The sequence below is a fragment of the Diceros bicornis genome, unplaced genomic scaffold, assembly GCF_020826845.1.
Source record: "Diceros bicornis minor isolate mBicDic1 unplaced genomic scaffold, mDicBic1.mat.cur scaffold_751_ctg1, whole genome shotgun sequence".
Classification (NCBI taxonomy): Eukaryota; Metazoa; Chordata; class Mammalia; order Perissodactyla; family Rhinocerotidae; genus Diceros; species Diceros bicornis.
In genome coordinates this window covers 36,844-59,716 of record NW_026691627.1, presented here as the reverse complement: position 1 = coordinate 59,716, position 22,873 = coordinate 36,844, and the positions used below count along the sequence as shown (strand labels likewise).

Genomic DNA, 22,873 nt, shown 5'->3' with positions numbered 1-22,873 from the left:
GGCCCGGGGTCCCGGTGGGGGGGGCCGCGAGGTTGAAGGGCTGGGCTTCGACAGCCTGCCCGCGCCTGGGCGGCTGTCGCGCACACGGGCAGCAGCTGGGCAGCGGTGGGGGTGGGGGCGGGCGCGGAGGCCGGAGGGGCGGCCGGTGTGCCGAGGGAGCCGCGCTGGGGGCGGTGGCAAAAGGAGAGGGAGACGGCGGGAGGCAAAAAGCCTACAGCACCCGGTATTCCCAGGCGGTCTCCCATCCAAGTACTAACCAGGCCCGACCCTGCTTAGCTTCCGAGATCAGACGAGATTGGGCGCGTTCAGGGTGGTATGGCCGTAGACGTCGGGGCCGCCGCCGGGCGCCCCTAAGAAGGCGCGCCGGGCCGCCCCGGCCCCTGTGACGCGGGCCCCCAGGCCCCTGTCAGGCGCGCGCCCAGAGCCCTGTGACGCGCGCCCCCAGAGCTCTGTGACGCGCGCCCCCAGAGCCCTGTGAGGCTCACAAGCCGCCGGCGCCCCGCCCCCCCCCGCCCCGCCCGCTGCCGCCGGCCCGCCGCGCTCCACCTGCCGCCGCCGCCGCCGCCGCCGCCGCCGCCGCCGCCGCCGCCGCCGCCTGGCCAGCCAAACCCTGCGGTGCGCTGCCCTGCCGCCCGCCCAGGGCCTGAGAGGCCTCTGGCACCCCGCGGGCGGGGGGCGGGGCGCCAGTCTAGGCGCTCTCCCGCCCCATCCCGGGAGTCTCCAGGCTCGCGCCCGCTCGGCTCGCTCCCGAGGTCGCAGGAGATCGGGCTGCTCCGGGCCGTGCGGCGGGAGGCGTCGCGGCGTCAGGGCCCCCCGGCCCGCGCTCCTCTGAGCCCCCTCCGGCCCGAGGAGCCTCCCAGCCCGGGGCCTGGCCGCCGCTGCTCCGGGCCGGCCCCGAGGGGCCCCAAACCACCCCGAGCCACCCTGGCGACCAGAGGGCATCGGCGGAACCCCGCCGCCCTCCCTCGGTTCGCGTCGGGGCGGGGGGCGGGGCACCGTTACCCCCACGCCCCCCACCGAGACTGAGACCCCGCCCACGCTCGTCCCCCCCCGTGGGGACGCAGGAGAGCTCCTGTGCGAGGGAGCGGAGAGACAGAGCCACTGAGAGGATCCAAGACACCGACCTAGACAGACCCCCACCGGCACAGACACACAGACACAGAGAGCCTCTGCAGAAGAGGCAGCTTGCCCACGGCAGGGTGGTCGTGCTTGAGCTGGGCCTCAGGCAAGGAGGCAGTGGCCCTGGGGCAGGCAATCACTCCTGGGGCCCTAGGACGCGCAGCCTCGGTCTCAGGAGTCCGGTGCCGCTCGGGCAATGTTGTCTCAGGGGACTCTTCCACTACCTCTGACAGACAGGGCCAGGACCAGGGGGAAGAGAGCGAGGCGCCTGAGCGAGGGGACACGGAACATCTCAGCCAGCCAGATTCACGGTATTTTCCTTCGATGTTTTAGAAACCAAAGTGACTGCGAGATATCCACCAGGAGCCAAACGTCAATATTTCAAGTAAAGGCAGGGCCAGGAAGAAAAAGAAAAAGGATGCCGGTCACGTGGGGCCGGAAAGTTATCAAACTGGGGAAGGGGACTTCTTTGAGAAAAACAAACAAACAAAGATAAATAAATGAAAAGTGACACGTCGAGACACAGGGGCGGAAACGAACGTTTATTTTGAGTGAGATCACAAGTGAGAACAACGCACTAACTTGATTGAGACACACCACAAACATCAGAAAATCCAGAAGCCGTGGCGTTTTGGATGAACTGCCTGAAATGCTCCCCTAACCCATTTTCCCCTGTCCTTTTGCAGACGGTCTTCTGAAAACCTTCACCAGGTTCCTGTGGTGCCTCAGCTCCGGAAGAAGTATTTGGTGCTTGTAGCTTTCTGATCCGTTGGGCTCCACCCCCCCCCCCCACGGGGGAACGGAATCCATTCTCTCCCACGAGACCGCGATGACGCTACCAACTGGTTGGGGCGGCCGAGTGAACTGCTCGGGTCTGTCGGGCCCCTAGCGGCTGGGAAGAGGCCGAGGACACAGGGAGCCCACGAGCGCGGAGTCGGGGTCACGCCGGGCCCCAGTGGGCCCGGGGTCCCGGTGGGGGGGGCCGCGAGGTTGAAGGGCTGGGCTTCGACAGCCTGCCCGCGCCTGGGCGGCTGTCGCGCACACGGGCAGCAGCTGGGCAGCGGTGGGGGTGGGGGCGGGCGCGGAGGCCGGAGGGGCGGCCGGTGTGCCGAGGGAGCCGCGCTGGGGGCGGTGGCAAAAGGAGAGGGAGACGGCGGGAGGCAAAAAGCCTACAGCACCCGGTATTCCCAGGCGGTCTCCCATCCAAGTACTAACCAGGCCCGACCCTGCTTAGCTTCCGAGATCAGACGAGATCGGGCGCGTTCAGGGTGGTATGGCCGTAGACGTCGGGGCCGCCGCCGGGCGCCCCTAAGAAGGCGCGCCGGGCCGCCCCGGCCCCTGTGACGCAGGCCCCCAGGCCCCTGTCAGGCGCGCGCCCAGAGCCCTGTGACGCGCGCCCCCAGAGCTCTGTGACGCGCGCCCCCAGAGCCCTGTGAGGCTCACAAGCAGCCGGCGCCCCGCCCCCCCCCCCCCGCCCCGCCCGCTGCCGCCGGCCCGCCGCGCTCCACCTGCCGCCGCCGCCGCCGCCGCCGCCGCCGCCTGGCCAGCCAAACCCTGCGGTGCGCTGCCCTGCCGCCCGCCCAGGGCCTGAGAGGCCTCTGGCACCCCGCGGGCGGGGGGCGGGGCGCCAGTCTAGGCGCTCTCCCGCCCCATCCCGGGAGTCTCCAGGCTCGCGCCCGCTCGGCTCGCTCCCGAGGTCGCAGGAGATCGGGCTGCTCCGGGCCGTGCGGCGGGAGGCGTCGCGGCGTCAGGGCCCCCCGGCCCGCGCTCCTCTGAGCCCCCTCCGGCCCGAGGAGCCTCCCAGCCCGGGGCCTGGCCGCCGCTGCTCCGGGCCGGCCCCGAGGGGCCCCAAACCACCCCGAGCCACCCTGGCGACCAGAGGGCATCGGCGGAACCCCGCCGCCCTCCCTCGGTTCGCGTCGGGGCGGGGGGCGGGGCACCGTTACCCCCACGCCCCCCACCGAGACTGAGACCCCGCCCACGCTCGTCCCCCCCGTGGGGACGCAGGAGAGCTCCTGTGCGAGGGAGCGGAGAGACAGAGCCACTGAGAGGATCCAAGACACCGACCTAGACAGACCCCCACCGGCACAGACACACAGACACAGAGAGCCTCTGCAGAAGAGGCAGCTTGCCCACGGCAGGGTGGTCGTGCTTGAGCTGGGCCTCAGGCAAGGAGGCAGTGGCCCTGGGGCAGGCAATCACTCCTGGGGCCCTAGGACGCGCAGCCTCGGTCTCAGGAGTCCGGTGCCGCTCGGGCAATGTTGTCTCAGGGGACTCTTCCACTACCTCTGACAGACAGGGCCAGGACCAGGGGGAAGAGAGCGAGGCGCCTGAGCGAGGGGACACGGAACATCTCAGCCAGCCAGATTCACGGTATTTTCCTTCGATGTTTTAGAAACCAAAGTGACTGCGAGATATCCACCAGGAGCCAAACGTCAATATTTCAAGTAAAGGCAGGGCCAGGAAGAAAAAGAAAAAGGATGCCGGTCACGTGGGGCCGGAAAGTTATCAAACTGGGGAAGGGGACTTCTTTGAGAAAAACAAACAAACAAAGATAAATAAATGAAAAGTGACATGTCGAGACACAGGGGCGGAAACGAACGTTTATTTTGAGTGAGATCACAAGTGAGAACAACGCACTAACTTGATTGAGACACACCACAAACATCAGAAAATCCAGAAGCCGTGGCGTTTTGGATGAACTGCCTGAAATGCTCCCCTAACCCATTTTCCCCTGTCCTTTTGCAGACGGTCTTCTGAAAACCTTCACCAGGTTCCTGTGGTGCCTCAGCTCCGGAAGAAGTATTTGGTGCTTGTAGCTTTCTGATCCGTTGGGCTCCACCCCCCCCCCCCACGGGGGAACGGAATCCATTCTCTCCCACGAGACCGCGATGACGCTACCAACTGGTTGGGGCGGCCGAGTGAACTGCTCGGGTCTGTCGGGCCCCTAGCGGCTGGGAAGAGGCCGAGGACACAGGGAGCCCACGAGCGCGGAGTCGGGGTCACGCCGGGCCCCAGTGGGCCCGGGGTCCCGGTGGGGGGGGGCCGCGAGGTTGAAGGGCTGGGCTTCGACAGCCTGCCCGCGCCTGGGCGGCTGTCGCGCACCACGGGCAGCAGCTGGGCAGCGGTGGGGGTGGGGGCGGGCGCGGAGGCCGGAGGGGCGGCCGGTGTGCCGAGGGAGCCGCGCTGGGGGCGGTGGCAAAAGGAGAGGGAGACGGCGGGAGGCAAAAAGCCTACAGCACCCGGTATTCCCAGGCGGTCTCCCATCCAAGTACTAACCAGGCCCGACCCTGCTTAGCTTCCGAGATCAGACGAGATCGGGCGCGTTCAGGGTGGTATGGCCGTAGACGTCGGGGCCGCCGCCGGGCGCCCCTAAGAAGGCGCGCCGGGCCGCCCCGGCCCCTGTGACGCGGGCCCCCAGGCCCCTGTCAGGCGCGCGCCCAGAGCCCTGTGACGCGCGCCCCCAGAGCCCTGTGACGCGCGCCCCCAGAGCCCTGTGAGGCTCACAAGCCGCCGGCGCCCCGCCCCCCCCCCGCCCCGCCCGCTGCCGCCGGCCCGCCGCGCTCCACCTGCCGCCGCCGCCGCCGCCGCCGCCGCCGCCTGGCCAGCCAAACCCTGCGGTGCGCTGCCCTGCCGCCCGCCCAGGGCCTGAGAGGCCTCTGGCACCCCGCGGGCGGGGGGCGGGGCGCCAGTCTAGGCGCTCTCCCGCCCCATCCCGGGAGTCTCCAGGCTCGCGCCCGCTCGGCTCGCTCCCGAGGTCGCAGGAGATCGGGCTGCTCCGGGCCGTGCGGCGGGAGGCGTCGCGGCGTCAGGGCCCCCCGGCCCGCGCTCCTCTGAGCCCCCTCCGGCCCGAGGAGCCTCCCAGCCCGGGGCCTGGCCGCCGCTGCTCCGGGCCGGCCCCGAGGGGCCCCAAACCACCCCGAGCCACCCTGGCGACCAGAGGGCATCGGCGGAACCCCGCCGCCCTCCCTCGGTTCGCGTCGGGGCGGGGGGCGGGGCACCGTTACCCCCACGCCCCCCACCGAGACTGAGACCCCGCCCACGCTCGTCCCCCCCGTGGGGACGCAGGAGAGCTCCTGTGCGAGGGAGCGGAGAGACAGAGCCACTGAGAGGATCCAAGACACCGACCTAGACAGACCCCCACCGGCACAGACACACAGACACAGAGAGCCTCTGCAGAAGAGGCAGCTTGCCCACGGCAGGGTGGTCGTGCTTGAGCTGGGCCTCAGGCAAGGAGGCAGTGGCCCTGGGGCAGGCAATCACTCCTGGGGCCCTAGGACGCGCAGCCTCGGTCTCAGGAGTCCGGTGCCGCTCGGGCAATGTTGTCTCAGGGGACTCTTCCACTACCTCTGACAGACAGGGCCAGGACCAGGGGGAAGAGAGCGAGGCGCCTGAGCGAGGGGACACGGAACATCTCAGCCAGCCAGATTCACGGTATTTTCCTTCGATGTTTTAGAAACCAAAGTGACTGCGAGATATCCACCAGGAGCCAAACGTCAATATTTCAAGTAAAGGCAGGGCCAGGAAGAAAAAGAAAAAGGATGCCGGTCACGTGGGGCCGGAAAGTTATCAAACTGGGGAAGGGGACTTCTTTGAGAAAAACAAACAAACAAAGATAAATAAATGAAAAGTGACACGTCGAGACACAGGGGCGGAAACGAACGTTTATTTTGAGTGAGATCACAAGTGAGAACAACGCACTAACTTGATTGAGACACACCACAAACATCAGAAAATCCAGAAGCCGTGGCGTTTTGGATGAACTGCCTGAAATGCTCCCCTAACCCATTTTCCCCTGTCCTTTTGCAGACGGTCTTCTGAAAACCTTCACCAGGTTCCTGTGGTGCCTCAGCTCCGGAAGAAGTATTTGCTGCTTGTAGCTTTCTGATCCGTTGGGCTCCACCCCCCCCCCCCACGGGGGAACGGAATCCATTCTCTCCCACGAGACCGCGATGACGCTACCAACTGGTTGGGGCGGCCGAGTGAACTGCTCGGGTCTGTCGGGCCCCTAGCGGCTGGGAAGAGGCCGAGGACACAGGGAGCCCACGAGCGCGGAGTCGGGGTCACGCCGGGCCCCAGTGGGCCCGGGGTCCCGGTGGGGGGGGGCCGCGAGGTTGAAGGGCTGGGCTTCGACAGCCTGCCCGCGCCTGGGCGGCTGTCGCGCACACGGGCAGCAGCTGGGCAGCGGTGGGGGTGGGGGCGGGCGCGGAGGCCGGAGGGGCGGCCGGTGTGCCGAGGGAGCCGCGCTGGGGGCGGTGGCAAAAGGAGAGGGAGACGGCGGGAGGCAAAAAGCCTACAGCACCCGGTATTCCCAGGCGGTCTCCCATCCAAGTACTAACCAGGCCCGACCCTGCTTAGCTTCCGAGATCAGACGAGATCGGGCGCGTTCAGGGTGGTATGGCCGTAGACGTTGGGGCCGCCGCCGGGCGCCCCTAAGAAGGCGCGCCGGGCAGCCCCGGCCCCTGTGACGCGGGCCCCCAGGCCCCTGTCAGGCGCGCGCCCAGAGCCCTGTGACGCGCGCCCCCAGAGCTCTGTGACGCGCGCCCCCAGAGCCCTGTGAGGCTCACAAGCCGCCGGCGCCCCGCCCCCCCCCCCGCCCCGCCCGCTGCCGCCGGCCCGCCGCGCTCCACCTGCCGCCGCCGCCGCCGCCGCCGCCGCCGCCGCCTGGCCAGCCAAACCCTGCGGTGCGCTGCCCTGCCGCCCGCCCAGGGCCTGAGAGGCCTCTGGCACCCCGCGGGCGGGGGGCGGGGCGCCAGTCTAGGCGCTCTCCCGCCCCATCCCGGGAGTCTCCAGGCTCGCGCCCGCTCGGCTCGCTCCCGAGGTCGCAGGAGATCGGGCTGCTCCGGGCCGTGCGGCGGGAGGCGTCGCGGCGTCAGGGCCCCCCGGCCCGCGCTCCTCTGAGCCCCCTCCGGCCCGAGGAGCCTCCCAGCCCGGGGCCTGGCCGCCGCTGCTCCGGGCCGGCCCCGAGGGGCCCCAAACCACCCCGAGCCACCCTGGCGACCAGAGGGCATCGGCGGAACCCCGCCGCCCTCCCTCGGTTCGCGTCGGGGTGGGGGGCGGGGCACCGTTACCCCCCACGCCCCCCACCGAGCCTGAGACCCCGCCCACGCTCGTCCCCCCCGTGGGGACGCAGGAGAGCTCCTGCGCGAGGGAGCGGAGAGACAGAGCCACTGAGAGGATCCAAGACACCGACCTAGACAGACCCCCACCGGCACAGACACACAGACACAGAGAGCCTCTGCAGAAGAGGCAGCTTGCCCACGGCAGGGTGGTCGTGCTTGAGCTGGGCCTCAGGCAAGGAGGCAGTGGCCCTGGGGCAGGCAATCACTCCTGGGGCCCTAGGACGCGCAGCCTCGCTCTCAGGAGTCCGGTGCCGCTCGGGCAATGTTGTCTCAGGGGACTCTTCCACTACCTCTGACAGACAGGGCCAGGACCAGGGGGAAGAGAGCGAGGCGCCTGAGCGAGGGGACACGGAACATCTCAGCCAGCCAGATTCACGGTATTTTCCTTCGATGTTTTAGAAACCAAAGTGACTGCGAGATATCCACCAGGAGCCAAACGTCAATATTTCAAGTAAAGGCAGGGCCAGGAAGAAAAAGAAAAAGGATGCCGGTCACGTGGGGCCGGAAAGTTATCAAACTGGGGAAGGGGACTTCTTTGAGAAAAACAAACAAACAAAGATAAATAAATGAAAAGTGACACGTCGAGACACAGGGGCGGAAACGAACGTTTATTTTGAGTGAGATCACAAGTGAGAACAACGCACTAACTTGATTGAGACACACCACAAACATCAGAAAATCCAGAAGCCGTGGCGTTTTGGATGAACTGCCTGAAATGCTCCCCTAACCCATTTTCCCCTGTCCTTTTGCAGACGGTCTTCTGAAAACCTTCACCAGGTTCCTGTGGTGCCTCAGCTCCGGAAGAAGTATTTGCTGCTTGTAGCTTTCTGATCCGTTGGCCCCCCCCTCCCCCTACGGGGGAACGGAATCCATTCTCTCCGACGCGACCGCGATGACGCTACCAACTGGTTGGGGCGGCCGAGTGAACTGCTCGGGTCTGTCGGGCCCCTAGCGGCTGGGAAGAGGCCGAGGACACAGGGAGCCCACGAGCGCGGAGTCGGGGTCACGCCGGGCCCAGTGGGCCCGGGGTCCCGGTGGGGGGGGGCCGCGAGGTTGAAGGGCTGGGCTTCGACAGCCTGGCCCGCGCCTGGGCGGCTGTCGCGCACACGGGCAGCAGCTGGGCAGCGGTGGGGGTGGGGGCGGGCGCGGAGGCCGGAGGGGCGGCCGGTGTGCCGAGGGAGCCGCGCTGGGGGCGGTGGCAAAAGGAGAGGGAGACGGCGGGAGGCAAAAAGCCTACAGCACCCGGTATTCCCAGGCGGTCTCCCATCCAAGTACTAACCAGGCCCGACCCTGCTTAGCTTCCGAGATCAGACGAGATCGGGCGCGTTCAGGGTGGTATGGCCGTAGACGTCGGGCCGCCGCCGGGCGCCCCTAAGAAGGCGCGCCGGGCCGCCCCGGCCCCTGTGACGCGGGCCCCCAGGCCCCTGTCAGGCGCGCGCCCAGAGCCCTGTGACGCGCGCCCCCAGAGCTCTGTGACGCGCGCCCCCAGAGCCCTGTGAGGTTCACAAGCCGCCGGCGCCCCGCCCCCCCCCGCCCCGCCCGCTGCCGCCGGCCCGCCGCGCTCCACCTGCCGCCGCCGCCGCCCGCCGCCGCCGCCGCCGCCGCCGCCGCCGCCGCCTGGCCAGCCAAACCCTGCGGTGCGCTGCCCTGCCGCCCGCCCAGGGCCTGAGAGGCCTCTGGCACCCCGCGGGCGGGGGGCGGGGCGCCAGTCTAGGCGCTCTCCCGCCCCATCCCGGGAGTCTCCAGGCTCGCGCGCCGCTCGGCTCGCTCCCGAGGGTCGCAGGAGATCGGGCTGCTCCGGGCCCTGCGGCGGGAGGCGTCGCGGCGTCAGGGCCCCCCCGGCCCGCGCTCCTCTGAGCCCCCTCCGGCCCGAGGAGCCTCCCAGCCCGGGGCCTGGCCGCCGCTGCTCCGGGCCGGCCCGAGGGGCCCCAAACCACCCCGAGCCACCCTGGCGACCAGAGGGCATCGGCGGAACCCCGCCGCCCTCCCTCGGTTCGCGTCGGGGCGGGGGGCGGGGCACCGTTACCCCCACGCCCCCCACCGAGACTGAGACCCCGCCCACGCTCGTCCCCCCCGTGGGGACGCAGGAGAGCTCCTGTGCGAGGGAGCGGAGAGACAGAGCCACTGAGAGGATCCAAGACACCGACCTAGACAGACCCCCACCGGCACAGACACACAGACACAGAGAGCCTCTGCAGAAGAGGCAGCTTGCCCACGGCAGGGTGGTCGTGCTTGAGCTGGCCTCAGGCAAGGAGGCAGTGGCCCTGGGGCAGGCAATCACTCCTGGGGCCCTAGGACGCGCAGCCTCGGTCTCAGGAGTCCGGTGCCGCTCGGGCAATGTTGTCTCAGGGGACTCTTCCAATACCTCTGACAGACAGGGCCAGGACCAGGGGGAAGAGAGCGAGGCGCCTGAGCGAGGGGACACGGAACATCTCAGCCAGCCAGATCACGGTATTTTCCTTCGATGTTTTAGAAACCAAAGTGACTGCGAGATATCCACCAGGAGCCAAACGTCAATATTTCAAGTAAAGGCAGGGCCAGGAAGAAAAAGAAAAAGGATGCCGGTCACGTGGGGCCGGAAGTTATCAAACTGGGGAAGGGGACTTCTTTGAGAAAAACAAACAAACAAAGATAAATAAATGAAAAGTGACACGTCGAGACACAGGGGCGGAAACGAACGTTTATTTTGAGTGAGATCACAAGTGAGAACAACGCACTAACTTGATTGAGACACACCACAAACATCAGAAAATCCAGAAGCCGTGGCGTTTTGGATGAACTGCCTGAAATGCTCCCCTAACCCATTTTCCCCTGTCCTTTTGCAGACGGTCTTCTGAAAACCTTCACCAGGTTCCTGTGGTGCCTCAGCTCCGGAAGAAGTATTTGCTGCTTGTAGCTTTCTGATCCGTTGGCCCCCCCCTCCCCCTACGGGGGAACGGAATCCATTCTCTCCGACGCGACCGCGATGACGCTACCAACTGGTTGGGGCGGCCGAGTGAACTGCTCGGGTCTGTCGGGCCCCTAGCGGCTGGGAAGAGGCCGAGGACACAGGGAGCCCACGAGCGCGGAGTCGGGGTCACGCCGGGCCCCAGTGGGCCCGGGGTCCCGGTGGGGGGGGCCGCGAGGTTGAAGGGCTGGGCTTCGACAGCCTGCCCGCGCCTGGGCGGCTGTCGCGCACACGGGCAGCAGCTGGGCAGCGGTGGGGGTGGGGGCGGGCGCGGAGGCCGGAGGGGCGGCCGGTGTGCCGAGGGAGCCGCGCTGGGGGCGGTGGCAAAAGGAGAGGGAGACGGCGGGAGGCAAAAAGCCTACAGCACCCGGTATTCCCAGGCGGTCTCCCATCCAAGTACTAACCAGGCCCGACCCTGCTTAGCTTAGCTTCCGAGATCAGACGAGATCGGGCGCGTTCAGGGTGGTATGGCCGTAGACGTCGGGGCCGCCGCCGGGCGCCCCTAAGAAGGCGCGCCGGGCCGCCCCGGCCCCTGTGACGCGGGCCCCCAGGCCCCTGTCAGGCGCGCGCCCAGAGCCCTGTGACGCGCGCCCCCAGAGCTCTGTGACGCGCGCCCCCAGAGCCCTGTGAGGCTCACAAGCCGCCGGCGCCCCGCCCCCCCCGCCCCGCCCGCTGCCGGCCGGCCCGCCGCGCTCCACCTGCCGCCGCCGCCGCCGCCGCCGCCGCCGCCGCCGCCTGGCCAGCCAAACCCTGCGGTGCGCTGCCCTGCCGCCCGCCCAGGGCCTGAGAGGCCTCTGGCACCCCGCGGGCGGGGGGCGGGGCGCCAGTCTAGGCGCTCTCCCCGCCCCATCCCGGGAGTCTCCAGGCTCGCGCCCGCTCGGCTCGCTCCCGAGGTCGCAGGAGATCGGGCTGCTCCGGGCCGTGCGGCGGGAGGCGTCGCGGCGTCAGGGCCCCCCGGCCCGCGCTCCTCTGAGCCCCCTCCGGCCCGAGGAGCCTCCCAGCCCGGGGCCTGGCCGCCGCTGCTCCGGGCCGGCCCCGAGGGGCCCCAAACCACCCCGAGCCACCCTGGCGACCAGAGGGCATCGGCGGAACCCCGCCGCCCTCCCTCGGTTCGCGTCGGGGCGGGGGGCGGGGCACCGTTACCCCCACGCCCCCCACCGAGACTGAGACCCCGCCCACGCTCGTCCCCCCCGTGGGGACGCAGGAGAGCTCCTGTGCGAGGGAGCGGAGAGACAGAGCCACTGAGAGGATCCAAGACACCGACCTAGACAGACCCCCACCGGCACAGACACACAGACACAGAGAGCCTCTGCAGAAGAGGCAGCTTGCCCACGGCAGGGTGGTCGTGCTTGAGCTGGGCCTCAGGCAAGGAGGCAGTGGCCCTGGGGCAGGCAATCACTCCTGGGGCCCTAGGACGCGCAGCCTCGGTCTCAGGAGTCCGGTGCCGCTCGGGCAATGTTGTCTCAGGGGACTCTTCCACTACCTCTGACAGACAGGGCCAGGACCAGGGGGAAGAGAGCGAGGCGCCTGAGCGAGGGGACACGGAACATCTCAGCCAGCCAGATTCACGGTATTTTCCTTCGATGTTTTAGAAACCAAAGTGACTGCGAGATATCCACCAGGAGCCAAACGTCAATATTTCAAGTAAAGGCAGGGCCAGGAAGAAAAAGAAAAAGGATGCCGGTCACGTGGGGCCGGAAAGTTATCAAACTGGGGAAGGGGACTTCTTTGAGAAAAACAAACAAACAAAGATAAATAAATGAAAAGTGACACGTCGAGACACAGGGGCGGAAACGAACGTTTATTTTGAGTGAGATCACAAGTGAGAACAACGCACTAACTTGATTGAGACACACCACAAACATCAGAAAATCCAGAAGCCGTGGCGTTTTGGATGAACTGCCTGAAATGCTCCCCTAACCCATTTTCCCCTGTCCTTTTGCAGACGGTCTTCTGAAAACCTTCACCAGGTTCCTGTGGTGCCTCAGCTCCGGAAGAAGTATTTGCTGCTTGTAGCTTTCTGATCCGTTGGCCCCCCCCTCCCCCTACGGGGGAACGGAATCCATTCTCTCCGACGCGACCGCGATGACGCTACCAACTGGTTGGGGCGGCCGAGTGAACTGCTCGGGTCTGTCGGGCCCCTAGCGGCTGGGAAGAGGCCGAGGACACAGGGAGCCCACGAGCGCGGAGTCGGGGTCACGCCGGGCCCCAGTGGGCCCGGGGTCCCGGTGGGGGGGGCCGCGAGGTTGAAGGGCTGGGCTTCGACAGCCTGCCCGCGCCTGGGCGGCTGTCGCGCACACGGGCAGCAGCTGGGCAGCGGTGGGGGTGGGGGCGGGCGCGGAGGCCGGAGGGGCGGCCGGTGTGCCGAGGGAGCCGCGCTGGGGGCGGTGGCAAAAGGAGAGGGAGACGGCGGGAGGCAAAAAGCCTACAGCACCCGGTATTCCCAGGCGGTCTCCCATCCAAGTACTAACCAGGCCCGACCCTGCTTAGCTTCCGAGATCAGACGAGATCGGGCGCGTTCAGGGTGGTATGGCCGTAGACGTCGGGGCCGCCGCCGGGCGCCCCTAAGAAGGCGCGCCGGGCCGCCCCGGCCCCTGTGACGCGGGCCCCCAGGCCCCTGTCAGGCGCGCGCCCAGAGCCCTGTGACGCGCGCCCCCAGAGCCCTGTGACGCGCGCCCCCAGAGCCCTGTGAGGCTCACAAGCCGCCGGCGCCCCGCCCCCCCCCCCCCGCCCCGCCCGCTGCCGCCGGCCCGCCGCGCTCCACCTGCCGCCGCCCGCCGCCGCCGCCGCCGCCGCCGCCGCCGCCGCCGCCGCCGCCTGGCCAGCCAAACCCTGCGGTGCGCTGCCCTGCCGCCCGCCCAGGGCCTGAGAGGCCTCTGGCACCCCGCGGGCGGGGGGCGGGGCGCCAGTCTAGGCGCTCTCCCGCCCCATCCCGGGAGTCTCCAGGCTCGCGCCCGCTCGGCTCGCTCCCGAGGTCGCAGGAGATCGGGCTGCTCCGGGCCCTGCGGCGGGAGGCGTCGCGGCGTCAGGGCCCCCCGGCCCGCGCTCCTCTGAGCCCCCTCCGGCCCGAGGAGCCTCCCAGCCCGGGGCCTGGCCGCCGCTGCTCCGGGCCGGCCCCGAGGGGCCCCAAACCACCCCGAGCCACCCTGGCGACCAGAGGGCATCGGCGGAACCCCGCCGCCCTCCCTCGGTTCGCGTCGGGGCGGGGGGCGGGGCACCGTTACCCCCACGCCCCCCACCGAGACTGAGACCCCGCCCACGCTCGTCCCCCCCGTGGGGACGCAGGAGAGCTCCTGTGCGAGGGAGCGGAGAGACAGAGCCACTGAGAGGATCCAAGACACCGACCTAGACAGACCCCCACCGGCACAGACACACAGACACAGAGAGCCTCTGCAGAAGAGGCAGCTTGCCCACGGCAGGGTGGTCGTGCTTGAGCTGGGCCTCAGGCAAGGAGGCAGTGGCCCTGGGGCAGGCAATCACTCCTGGGGCCCTAGGACGCGCAGCCTCGGTCTCAGGAGTCCGGTGCCGCTCGGGCAATGTTGTCTCAGGGGACTCTTCCACTACCTCTGACAGACAGGGCCAGGACCAGGGGGAAGAGAGCGAGGCGCCTGAGCGAGGGGACACGGAACATCTCAGCCAGCCAGATTCACGGTATTTTCCTTCGATGTTTTAGAAACCAAAGTGACTGCGAGATATCCACCAGGAGCCAAACGTCAATATTTCAAGTAAAGGCAGGGCCAGGAAGAAAAAGAAAAAGGATGCCGGTCACGTGGGGCCGGAAAGTTATCAAACTGGGGAAGGGGACTTCTTTGAGAAAAACAAACAAACAAAGATAAATAAATGAAAAGTGACACGTCGAGACACAGGGGCGGAAACGAACGTTTATTTTGAGTGAGATCACAAGTGAGAACAACGCACTAACTTGATTGAGACACACCACAAACATCAGAAAATCCAGAAGCCGTGGCGTTTTGGATGAACTGCCTGAAATGCTCCCCTAACCCATTTTCCCCTGTCCTTTTGCAGACGGTCTTCTGAAAACCTTCACCAGGTTCCTGTGGTGCCTCAGCTCCGGAAGAAGTATTTGCTGCTTGTAGCTTTCTGATCCGTTGGCCCCCCCCTCCCCCTACGGGGGAACGGAATCCATTCTCTCCGACGCGACCGCGATGACGCTACCAACTGGTTGGGGCGGCCGAGTGAACTGCTCGGGTCTGTCGGGCCCCTAGCGGCTGGGAAGAGGCCGAGGACACAGGGAGCCCACGAGCGCGGAGTCGGGGTCACGCCGGGCCCCAGTGGGCCCGGGGTCCCGGTGGGGGGGGGCCGCGAGGTTGAAGGGCTGGGCTTCGACAGCCTGCCCGCGCCTGGGCGGCTGTCGCGCACACGGGCAGCAGCTGGGCAGCGGTGGGGGTGGGGGCGGGCGCGGAGGCCGGAGGGGCGGCCGGTGTGCCGAGGGAGCCGCGCTGGGGGCGGTGGCAAAAGGAGAGGGAGACGGCGGGAGGCAAAAAGCCTACAGCACCCGGTATTCCCAGGCGGTCTCCCATCCAAGTACTAACCAGGCCCGACCCTGCTTAGCTTAGCTTCCGAGATCAGACGAGATCGGGCGCGTTCAGGGTGGTATGGCCGTAGACGTCGGGGCCGCCGCCGGGCGCCCCTAAGAAGGCGCGCCGGGCCGCCCCGGCCCCTGTGACGCGGGCCCCCAGGCCCCTGTCAGGCGCGCGCCCAGAGCCCTGTGACGCGCGCCCCCAGAGCCCTGTGACGCGCGCCCCCAGAGCCCTGTGAGGCTCACAAGCCGCCGGCGCCCCGCCCCCCCCCCCCCCCGCCCCGCCCGCTGCCGCCGGCCCGCCGCGCTCCACCTGCCGCCGCCGCCGCCGCCGCCGCCGCCGCCGCCGCCGCCGCCGCCGCCGCCTGGCCAGCCAAACCCTGCGGTGCGCTGCCCTGCCGCCCGCCCAGGGCCTGAGAGGCCTCTGGCACCCCGCGGGCGGGGGGCGGGGCGCCAGTCTAGGCGCTCTCCCGCCCCATCCCGGGAGTCTCCAGGCTCGCGCCCGCTCGGCTCGCTCCCGAGGTCGCAGGAGATCGGGCTGCTCCGGGCCGTGCGGCGGGAGGCGTCGCGGCGTCAGGGCCCCCCGGCCCGCGCTCCTCTGAGCCCCCTCCGGCCCGAGGAGCCTCCCAGCCCGGGGCCTGGCCGCCGCTGCTCCGGGCCGGCCCCGAGGGGCCCCAAACCACCCCGAGCCACCCTGGCGACCAGAGGGCATCGGCGGAACCCCGCCGCCCTCCCTCGGTTCGCGTCGGGGCGGGGGGCGGGGCACCGTTACCCCCACGCCCCCCACCGAGACTGAGACCCCGCCCACGCTCGTCCCCCCCGTGGGGACGCAGGAGAGCTCCTGCGCGAGGGAGCGGAGAGACAGAGCCACTGAGAGGATCCAAGACACCGACCTAGACAGACCCCCAGCGGCACAGACACACAGACACAGAGAGCCTCTGCAGAAGAGGCAGCTTGCCCACGGCAGGGTGGTCGTGCTTGAGCTGGGCCTCAGGCAAGGAGGCAGTGGCCCTGGGGCAGGCAATCACTCCTGGGGCCCTAGGACGCGCAGCCTCGGTCTCAGGAGTCCGGTGCCGCTCGGGCAATGTTGTCTCAGGGGACTCTTCCACTACCTCTGACAGACAGGGCCAGGACCAGGGGGAAGAGAGCGAGGCGCCTGAGCGAGGGGACACGGAACATCTCAGCCAGCCAGATTCACGGTATTTTCCTTCGATGTTTTAGAAACCAAAGTGACTGCGAGATATCCACCAGGAGCCAAACGTCAATATTTCAAGTAAAGGCAGGGCCAGGAAGAAAAAGAAAAAGGATGCCGGTCACGTGGGGCCGGAAAGTTATCAAACTGGGGAAGGGGACTTCTTTGAGAAAAACAAACAAAGATAAATAAATGAAAAGTGACACGTCGAGACACAGGGGCGGAAACGAACGTTTATTTTGAGTGAGATCACAAGTGAGAACAACGCACTAACTTGATTGAGACACACCACAAACATCAGAAAATCCAGAAGCCGTGGCGTTTTGGATGAACTGCCTGAAATGCTCCCCTAACCCATTTTCCCCTGTCCTTTTGCAGACGGTCTTCTGAAAACCTTCACCAGGTTCCTGTGGTGCCTCAGCTCCGGAAGAAGTATTTGCTGCTTGTAGCTTTCTGATCCGTTGGCCCCCCCCTCCCCCTACGGGGGAACGGAATCCATTCTCTCCGACGCGACCGCGATGACGCTACCAACTGGTTGGGGCGGCCGAGTGAACTGCTCGGGTCTGTCGGGCCCCTAGCGGCTGGGAAGAGGCCGAGGACACAGGGAGCCCACGAGCGCGGAGTCGGGGTCACGCCGGGCCCCAGTGGGCCCGGGGTCCCGGTGGGGGGGGCCGCGAGGTTGAAGGGCTGGGCTTCGACAGCCTGCCCGCGCCTGGGCGGCTGTCGCGCACACGGGCAGCAGCTGGGCAGCGGTGGGGGTGGGGGCGGGCGCGGAGGCCGGAGGGGCGGCCGGTGTGCCGAGGGAGCCGCGCTGGGGGCGGTGGCAAAAGGAGAGGGAGACGGCGGGAGGCAAAAAGCCTACAGCACCCGGTATTCCCAGGCGGTCTCCCATCCAAGTACTAACCAGGCCCGACCCTGCTTAGCTTCCGAGATCAGACGAGATCGGGCGCGTTCAGGGTGGTATGGCCGTAGACGTCGGGGCCGCCGCCGGGCGCCCCTAAGAAGGCGCGCCGGGCCGCCCCGGCCCCTGTGACGCGGGCCCCCAGGCCCCTGTCAGGCGCGCGCCCAGAGCCCTGTGACGCGCGCCCCCAGAGCCCTGTGACGCGCGCCCCCAGAGCCCTGTGAGGCTCACAAGCCGCCGGCGCCCCGCCCCCCCCCCCCCCGCCCCGCCCGCTGCCGCCGGCCCGCCGCGCTCCACCTGCCGCCGCCGCCGCCGCCGCCGCCGCCGCCGCCGCCGCCGCCGCCGCCGCCTGGCCAGCCAAACCCTGCGGTGCGCTGCCCTGCCGCCCGCCCAGGGCCTGAGAGGCCTCTGGCACCCCGCGGGCGGGGGGCGGGGCGCCAGTCTAGGCGCTCTCCCGCCCCATCCCGGGAGTCTCCAGGCTCGCGCCCGCTCGGCTCGCTCCCGAGGTCGCAGGAGATCGGGCTGCTCCGGGCCCTGCGGCGGGAGGCGTCGCGGCGTCAGGGCCCCCCGGCCCGCGCTCCTCTGAGCCCCCTCCGGCCCGAGGAGCCTCCCAGCCCGGGGCCTGGCCGCCGCTGCTCCGGGCCGGCCCCGAGGGGCCCCAAACCACCCCGAGCCACCCTGGCGACCAGAGGGCATCGGCGGAACCCCCGCCGCCCTCCCTCGGTTCGCGTCGGGGCGGGGGGCGGGGCACCGTTACCCCCACGCCCCCCACCGAGACTGAGACCCCGCCCACGCTCGTCCCCCCCGTGGGGACGCAGGAGAGCTCCTGCGCGAGGGAGCGGAGAGACAGAGCCACTGAGAGGATCCAAGACACCGACCTAGACAGACCCCCACCGGCACAGACACACAGACACAGAGAGCCTCTGCAGAAGAGGCAGCTTGCCCACGGCAGGGTGGTCGTGCTTGAGCTGGGCCTCAGGCAAGGAGGCAGTGGCCCTGGGGCAGGCAATCACTCCTGGGGCCCTAGGACGCGCAGCCTCGGTCTCAGGAGTCCGGTGCCGCTCGGGCAATGTTGTCTCAGGGGACTCTTCCACTACCTCTGACAGACAGGGCCAGGACCAGGGGGAAGAGAGCGAGGCGCCTGAGCGAGGGGACACGGAACATCTCAGCCAGCCAGATTCACGGTATTTTCCTTCGATGTTTTAGAAACCAAAGTGACTGCGAGATATCCACCAGGAGCCAAACGTCAATATTTCAAGTAAAGGCAGGGCCAGGAAGAAAAAGAAAAAGGATGCCGGTCACGTGGGGCCGGAAAGTTATCAAACTGGGGAAGGGGACTTCTTTGAGAAAAACAAACAAACAAAGATAAATAAATGAAAAGTGACACGTCGAGACACAGGTGCGGAAACGAACGTTTATTTTGAGTGAGATCACAAGTGAGAACAACGCACTAACTTGATTGAGACACACCACAAACATCAGAAAATCCAGAAGCCGTGGCGTTTTGGATGAACTGCCTGAAATGCTCCCCTAACCCATTTTCCCCTGTCCTTTTGCAGACGGTCTTCTGAAAACCTTCACCAGGTTCCTGTGGTGCCTCAGCTCCGGAAGAAGTATTTGCTGCTTGTAGCTTTCTGATCCGTTGGGCTCCACCCCCCCCCCCCACGGGGGAACGGAATCCATTCTCTCCCACGAGACCGCGATGACGCTACCAACTGGTTGGGGCGGCCGAGTGAACTGCTCGGGTCTGTCGGGCCCCTAGCGGCTGGGAAGAGGCCGAGGACACAGGGAGCCCACGAGCGCGGAGTCGGGGTCACGCCGGGCCCCAGTGGGCCCTGGGTCCCGGTGGGGGGGGCCGCGAGGTTGAAGGGCTGGGCTTCGACAGCCTGCCCGCGCCTGGGCGGCTGTCGCGCACATGGGCAGCAGCTGGGCAGCGGTGGGGGTGGGGGCGGGCGCGGAGGCCGGAGGGGCGGCCGGTGTGCCGAGGGAGCCGCGCTGGGGGCGGTGGCAAAAGGAGAGGGAGACGGCGGGAGGCAAAAAGCCTACAGCACCCGGTATTCCCAGGCGGTCTCCCATCCAAGTACTAACCAGGCCCGACCCTGCTTAGCTTCCGAGATCAGACGAGATCGGGCGCGTTCAGGGTGGTATGGCCGTAGACGTCGGGGCCGCCGCCGGGCGCCCCTAAGAAGGCGCGCCGGGCCGCCCCGGCCCCTGTGACGCGGGCCCCCAGGCCCCTGTCAGGCGCGCGCCCAGAGCCCTGTGACGCGCGCCCCCAGAGCTCTGTGACGCGCGCCCCCAGAGCCCTGTGAGGCTCACAAGCCGCCGGCGCCCCGCCCCCCCCCCGCCCCGCCCGCTGCCGCCGGCCCGCCGCGCTCCACCTGCCGCCGCCGCCGCCGCCGCCGCCGCCGCCGCCGCCGCCGCCGCCGCCGCCGCCTGGCCAGCCAAACCCTGCGGTGCGCTGCCCTGCCGCCCGCCCAGGGCCTGAGAGGCCTCTGGCACCCCGCGGGCGGGGGGCGGGGCGCCAGTCTAGGCGCTCTCCCGCCCCATCCCGGGAGTCTCCAGGCTCGCGCCCCGCTCGGCTCGCTCCGAGGTCGCAGGAGATCGGGCTGCTCCGGGCCCTGCGGCGGGAGGCGTCGCGGCGTCAGGGCCCCCCGGCCCGCGCTCCTCTGAGCCCCCTCCGGCCCGAGGAGCCTCCCAGCCCGGGGCCTGGCCGCCGCTGCTCCGGGCCGGCCCCGAGGGGCCCCAAACCACCCCGAGCCACCCTGGCGACCAGAGGGCATCGGCGGAACCCCGCCGCCCTCCCTCGGTTCGCGTCGGGGCGGGGGGCGGGGCACCGTTACCCCCACGCCCCCCACCGAGACTGAGACCCCGCCCACGCTCGTCCCCCCCGTGGGGACGCAGGAGAGCTCCTGTGCGAGGGAGCGGAGAGACAGAGCCACTGAGAGGATCCAAGACACCGACCTAGACAGACCCCCACCGGCACAGACACACAGACACAGAGAGCCTCTGCAGAAGAGGCAGCTTGCCCACGGCAGGGTGGTCGTGCTTGAGCTGGGCCTCAGGCAAGGAGGCAGTGGCCCTGGGGCAGGCAATCACTCCTGGGGCCCTAGGACGCGCAGCCTCGGTCTCAGGAGTCCGGTGCCGCTCGGGCAATGTTGTCTCAGGGGACTCTTCCACTACCTCTGACAGACAGGGCCAGGACCAGGGGGAAGAGAGCGAGGCGCCTGAGCGAGGGGACACGGAACATCTCAGCCAGCCAGATTCACGGTATTTTCCTTCGATGTTTTAGAAACCAAAGTGACTGCGAGATATCCACCAGGAGCCAAACGTCAATATTTCAAGTAAAGGCAGGGCCAGGAAGAAAAAGAAAAAGGATGCCGGTCACGTGGGGCCGGAAAGTTATCAAACTGGGGAAGGGGACTTCTTTGAGAAAAACAAACAAACAAAGATAAATAAATGAAAAGTGACACGTCGAGACACAGGTGCGGAAACGAACGTTTATTTTGAGTGAGATCACAAGTGAGAACAACGCACTAACTTGATTGAGACACACCACAAACATCAGAAAATCCAGAAGCCGTGGCGTTTTGGATGAACTGCCTGAAATGCTCCCCTAACCCATTTTCCCCTGTCCTTTTGCAGACGGTCTTCTGAAAACCTTCACCAGGTTCCTGTGGTGCCTCAGCTCCGGAAGAAGTATTTGCTGCTTGTAGCTTTCTGATCCGTTGGCCCCCCCCTCCCCCTACGGGGGAACGGAATCCATTCTCTCCCACGAGACCGCGATGACGCTACCAACTGGTTGGGGCGGCCGAGTGAACTGCTCGGGTCTGTCGGGCCCCTAGCGGCTGGGAAGAGGCCGAGGACACAGGGAGCCCACGAGCGCGGAGTCGGGGTCACGCCGGGCCCCAGTGGGCCCGGGGTCCCGGTGGGGGGGGCCGCGAGGTTGAAGGGCTGGGCTTCGACAGCCTGCCCGCGCCTGGGCGGCTGTCGCGCACACGGGCAGCAGCTGGGCAGCGGTGGGGGTGGGGGCGGGCGCGGAGGCCGGAGGGGCGGCCGGTGTGCCGAGGGAGCCGCGCTGGGGGCGGTGGCAAAAGGAGAGGGAGACGGCGGGAGGCAAAAAGCCTACAGCACCCGGTATTCCCAGGCGGTCTCCCATCCAAGTACTAACCAGGCCCGACCCTGCTTAGCTTCCGAGATCAGACGAGATCGGGCGCGTTCAGGGTGGTATGGCCGTAGACGTCGGGGCCGCCGCCGGGCGCCCCTAAGAAGGCGCGCCGGGCCGCCCCGGCCCCTGTGACGCGGGCCCCCAGGCCCCTGTCAGGCGCGCGCCCAGAGCCCTGTGACGCGCGCCCCCAGAGCTCTGTGACGCGCGCCCCCAGAGCCCTGTGAGGCTCACAAGCCGCCGGCGCCCCGCCCCCCCCCCCCCCCCCGCCCCGCCCGCTGCCGCCGGCCCGCCGCGCTCCACCTGCCGCCGCCGCCGCCGCCGCCGCCGCCGCCGCCGCCGCCGCCGCCGCCGCCGCCGCCTGGCCAGCCAAACCCTGCGGTGCGCTGCCCTGCCGCCCGCCCAGGGCCTGAGAGGCCTCTGGCACCCCGCGGGCGGGGGGCGGGGCGCCAGTCTAGGCGCTCTCCCGCCCCATCCCGGGAGTCTCCAGGCTCGCGCCCGCTCGGCTCGCTCCCGAGGTCGCAGGAGATCGGGCTGCTCCGGGCCCTGCGGCGGGAGGCGTCGCGGCGTCAGGGCCCCCCGGCCCGCGCTCCTCTGAGCCCCCTCCGGCCCGAGGAGCCTCCCAGCCCGGGGCCTGGCCGCCGCTGCTCCGGGCCGGCCCCGAGGGGCCCCAAACCACCCCGAGCCACCCTGGCGACCAGAGGGCATCGGCGGAACCCCGCCGCCCTCCCTCGGTTCGCGTCGGGGCGGGGGGCGGGGCACCGTTACCCCCACGCCCCCCACCGAGACTGAGACCCCGCCCACGCTCGTCCCCCCCGTGGGGACGCAGGAGAGCTCCTGCGCGAGGGAGCGGAGAGACAGAGCCACTGAGAGGATCCAAGACACCGACCTAGACAGACCCCCACCGGCACAGACACACAGACACAGAGAGCCTCTGCAGAAGAGGCAGCTTGCCCACGGCAGGGTGGTCGTGCTTGAGCTGGGCCTCAGGCAAGGAGGCAGTGGCCCTGGGGCAGGCAATCACTCCTGGGGCCCTAGGACGCGCAGCCTCGGTCTCAGGAGTCCGGTGCCGCTCGGGCAATGTTGTCTCAGGGGACTCTTCCACTACCTCTGACAGACAGGGCCAGGACCAGGGGGAAGAGAGCGAGGCGCCTGAGCGAGGGGACACGGAACATCTCAGCCAGCCAGATTCACGGTATTTTCCTTCGATGTTTTAGAAACCAAAGTGACTGCGAGATATCCACCAGGAGCCAAACGTCAATATTTCAAGTAAAGGCAGGGCCAGGAAGAAAAAGAAAAAGGATGCCGGTCACGTGGGGCCGGAAAGTTATCAAACTGGGGAAGGGGACTTCTTTGAGAAAAACAAACAAACAAAGATAAATAAATGAAAAGTGACACGTCGAGACACAGGTGCGGAAACGAACGTTTATTTTGAGTGAGATCACAAGTGAGAACAACGCACTAACTTGATTGAGACACACCACAAACATCAGAAAATCCAGAAGCCGTGGCGTTTTGGATGAACTGCCTGAAATGCTCCCCTAACCCATTTTCCCCTGTCCTTTTGCAGACGGTCTTCTGAAAACCTTCACCAGGTTCCTGTGGTGCCTCAGCTCCGGAAGAAGTATTTGCTGCTTGTAGCTTTCTGATCCGTTGGGCTCCACCCCCCCCCCCCACGGGGGAACGGAATCCATTCTCTCCCACGAGACCGCGATGACGCTACCAACTGGTTGGGGCGGCCGAGTGAACTGCTCGGGTCTGTCGGGCCCCTAGCGGCTGGGAAGAGGCCGAGGACACAGGGAGCCCACGAGCGCGGAGTCGGGGTCACGCCGGGCCCCAGTGGGCCCTGGGTCCCGGTGGGGGGGGCCGCGAGGTTGAAGGGCTGGGCTT

The 22,873-nt window shown here is 68.2% G+C and overlaps 11 non-coding genes across 11 annotated transcripts; all 11 read right to left on the bottom strand.

The window, feature by feature from the left end:
- Positions 1 to 208: 208 nt before the first annotated feature.
- LOC131403654 (5S ribosomal RNA) lies at positions 209 to 327 on the bottom strand. Its single transcript, XR_009219446.1, has one exon. It is a non-coding gene; the product is annotated as a 5S ribosomal RNA (ribosomal RNA).
- A 1,958-nt stretch (positions 328 to 2,285) lies between these two features.
- On the bottom strand, positions 2,286 to 2,404 carry LOC131403650 (5S ribosomal RNA). The gene has a single exon (XR_009219442.1). It is a non-coding gene; the product is annotated as a 5S ribosomal RNA (ribosomal RNA).
- Positions 2,405 to 4,349: 1,945 nt separating this feature from the next.
- Positions 4,350 to 4,468, bottom strand: LOC131403649 (5S ribosomal RNA). Its single transcript, XR_009219441.1, has one exon. It is a non-coding gene; the product is annotated as a 5S ribosomal RNA (ribosomal RNA).
- A 1,941-nt stretch (positions 4,469 to 6,409) lies between these two features.
- On the bottom strand, positions 6,410 to 6,528 carry LOC131403648 (5S ribosomal RNA). Its single transcript, XR_009219440.1, has one exon. It is a non-coding gene; the product is annotated as a 5S ribosomal RNA (ribosomal RNA).
- Positions 6,529 to 8,471: 1,943 nt separating this feature from the next.
- On the bottom strand, positions 8,472 to 8,590 carry LOC131403647 (5S ribosomal RNA). Its single transcript, XR_009219439.1, has one exon. It is a non-coding gene; the product is annotated as a 5S ribosomal RNA (ribosomal RNA).
- A 1,953-nt stretch (positions 8,591 to 10,543) lies between these two features.
- Positions 10,544 to 10,667, bottom strand: LOC131403657 (5S ribosomal RNA). The gene has a single exon (XR_009219449.1). It is a non-coding gene; the product is annotated as a 5S ribosomal RNA (ribosomal RNA).
- A 1,943-nt stretch (positions 10,668 to 12,610) lies between these two features.
- LOC131403646 (5S ribosomal RNA) lies at positions 12,611 to 12,729 on the bottom strand. The gene has a single exon (XR_009219438.1). It is a non-coding gene; the product is annotated as a 5S ribosomal RNA (ribosomal RNA).
- Positions 12,730 to 14,692: 1,963 nt separating this feature from the next.
- LOC131403656 (5S ribosomal RNA) lies at positions 14,693 to 14,816 on the bottom strand. The gene has a single exon (XR_009219448.1). It is a non-coding gene; the product is annotated as a 5S ribosomal RNA (ribosomal RNA).
- Positions 14,817 to 16,775: 1,959 nt separating this feature from the next.
- LOC131403645 (5S ribosomal RNA) lies at positions 16,776 to 16,894 on the bottom strand. Its single transcript, XR_009219437.1, has one exon. It is a non-coding gene; the product is annotated as a 5S ribosomal RNA (ribosomal RNA).
- A 1,966-nt stretch (positions 16,895 to 18,860) lies between these two features.
- On the bottom strand, positions 18,861 to 18,979 carry LOC131403644 (5S ribosomal RNA). Its single transcript, XR_009219436.1, has one exon. It is a non-coding gene; the product is annotated as a 5S ribosomal RNA (ribosomal RNA).
- Positions 18,980 to 20,940: 1,961 nt separating this feature from the next.
- On the bottom strand, positions 20,941 to 21,059 carry LOC131403642 (5S ribosomal RNA). The gene has a single exon (XR_009219435.1). It is a non-coding gene; the product is annotated as a 5S ribosomal RNA (ribosomal RNA).
- Between the last annotated feature and the right edge of the window lie 1,814 nt (positions 21,060 to 22,873).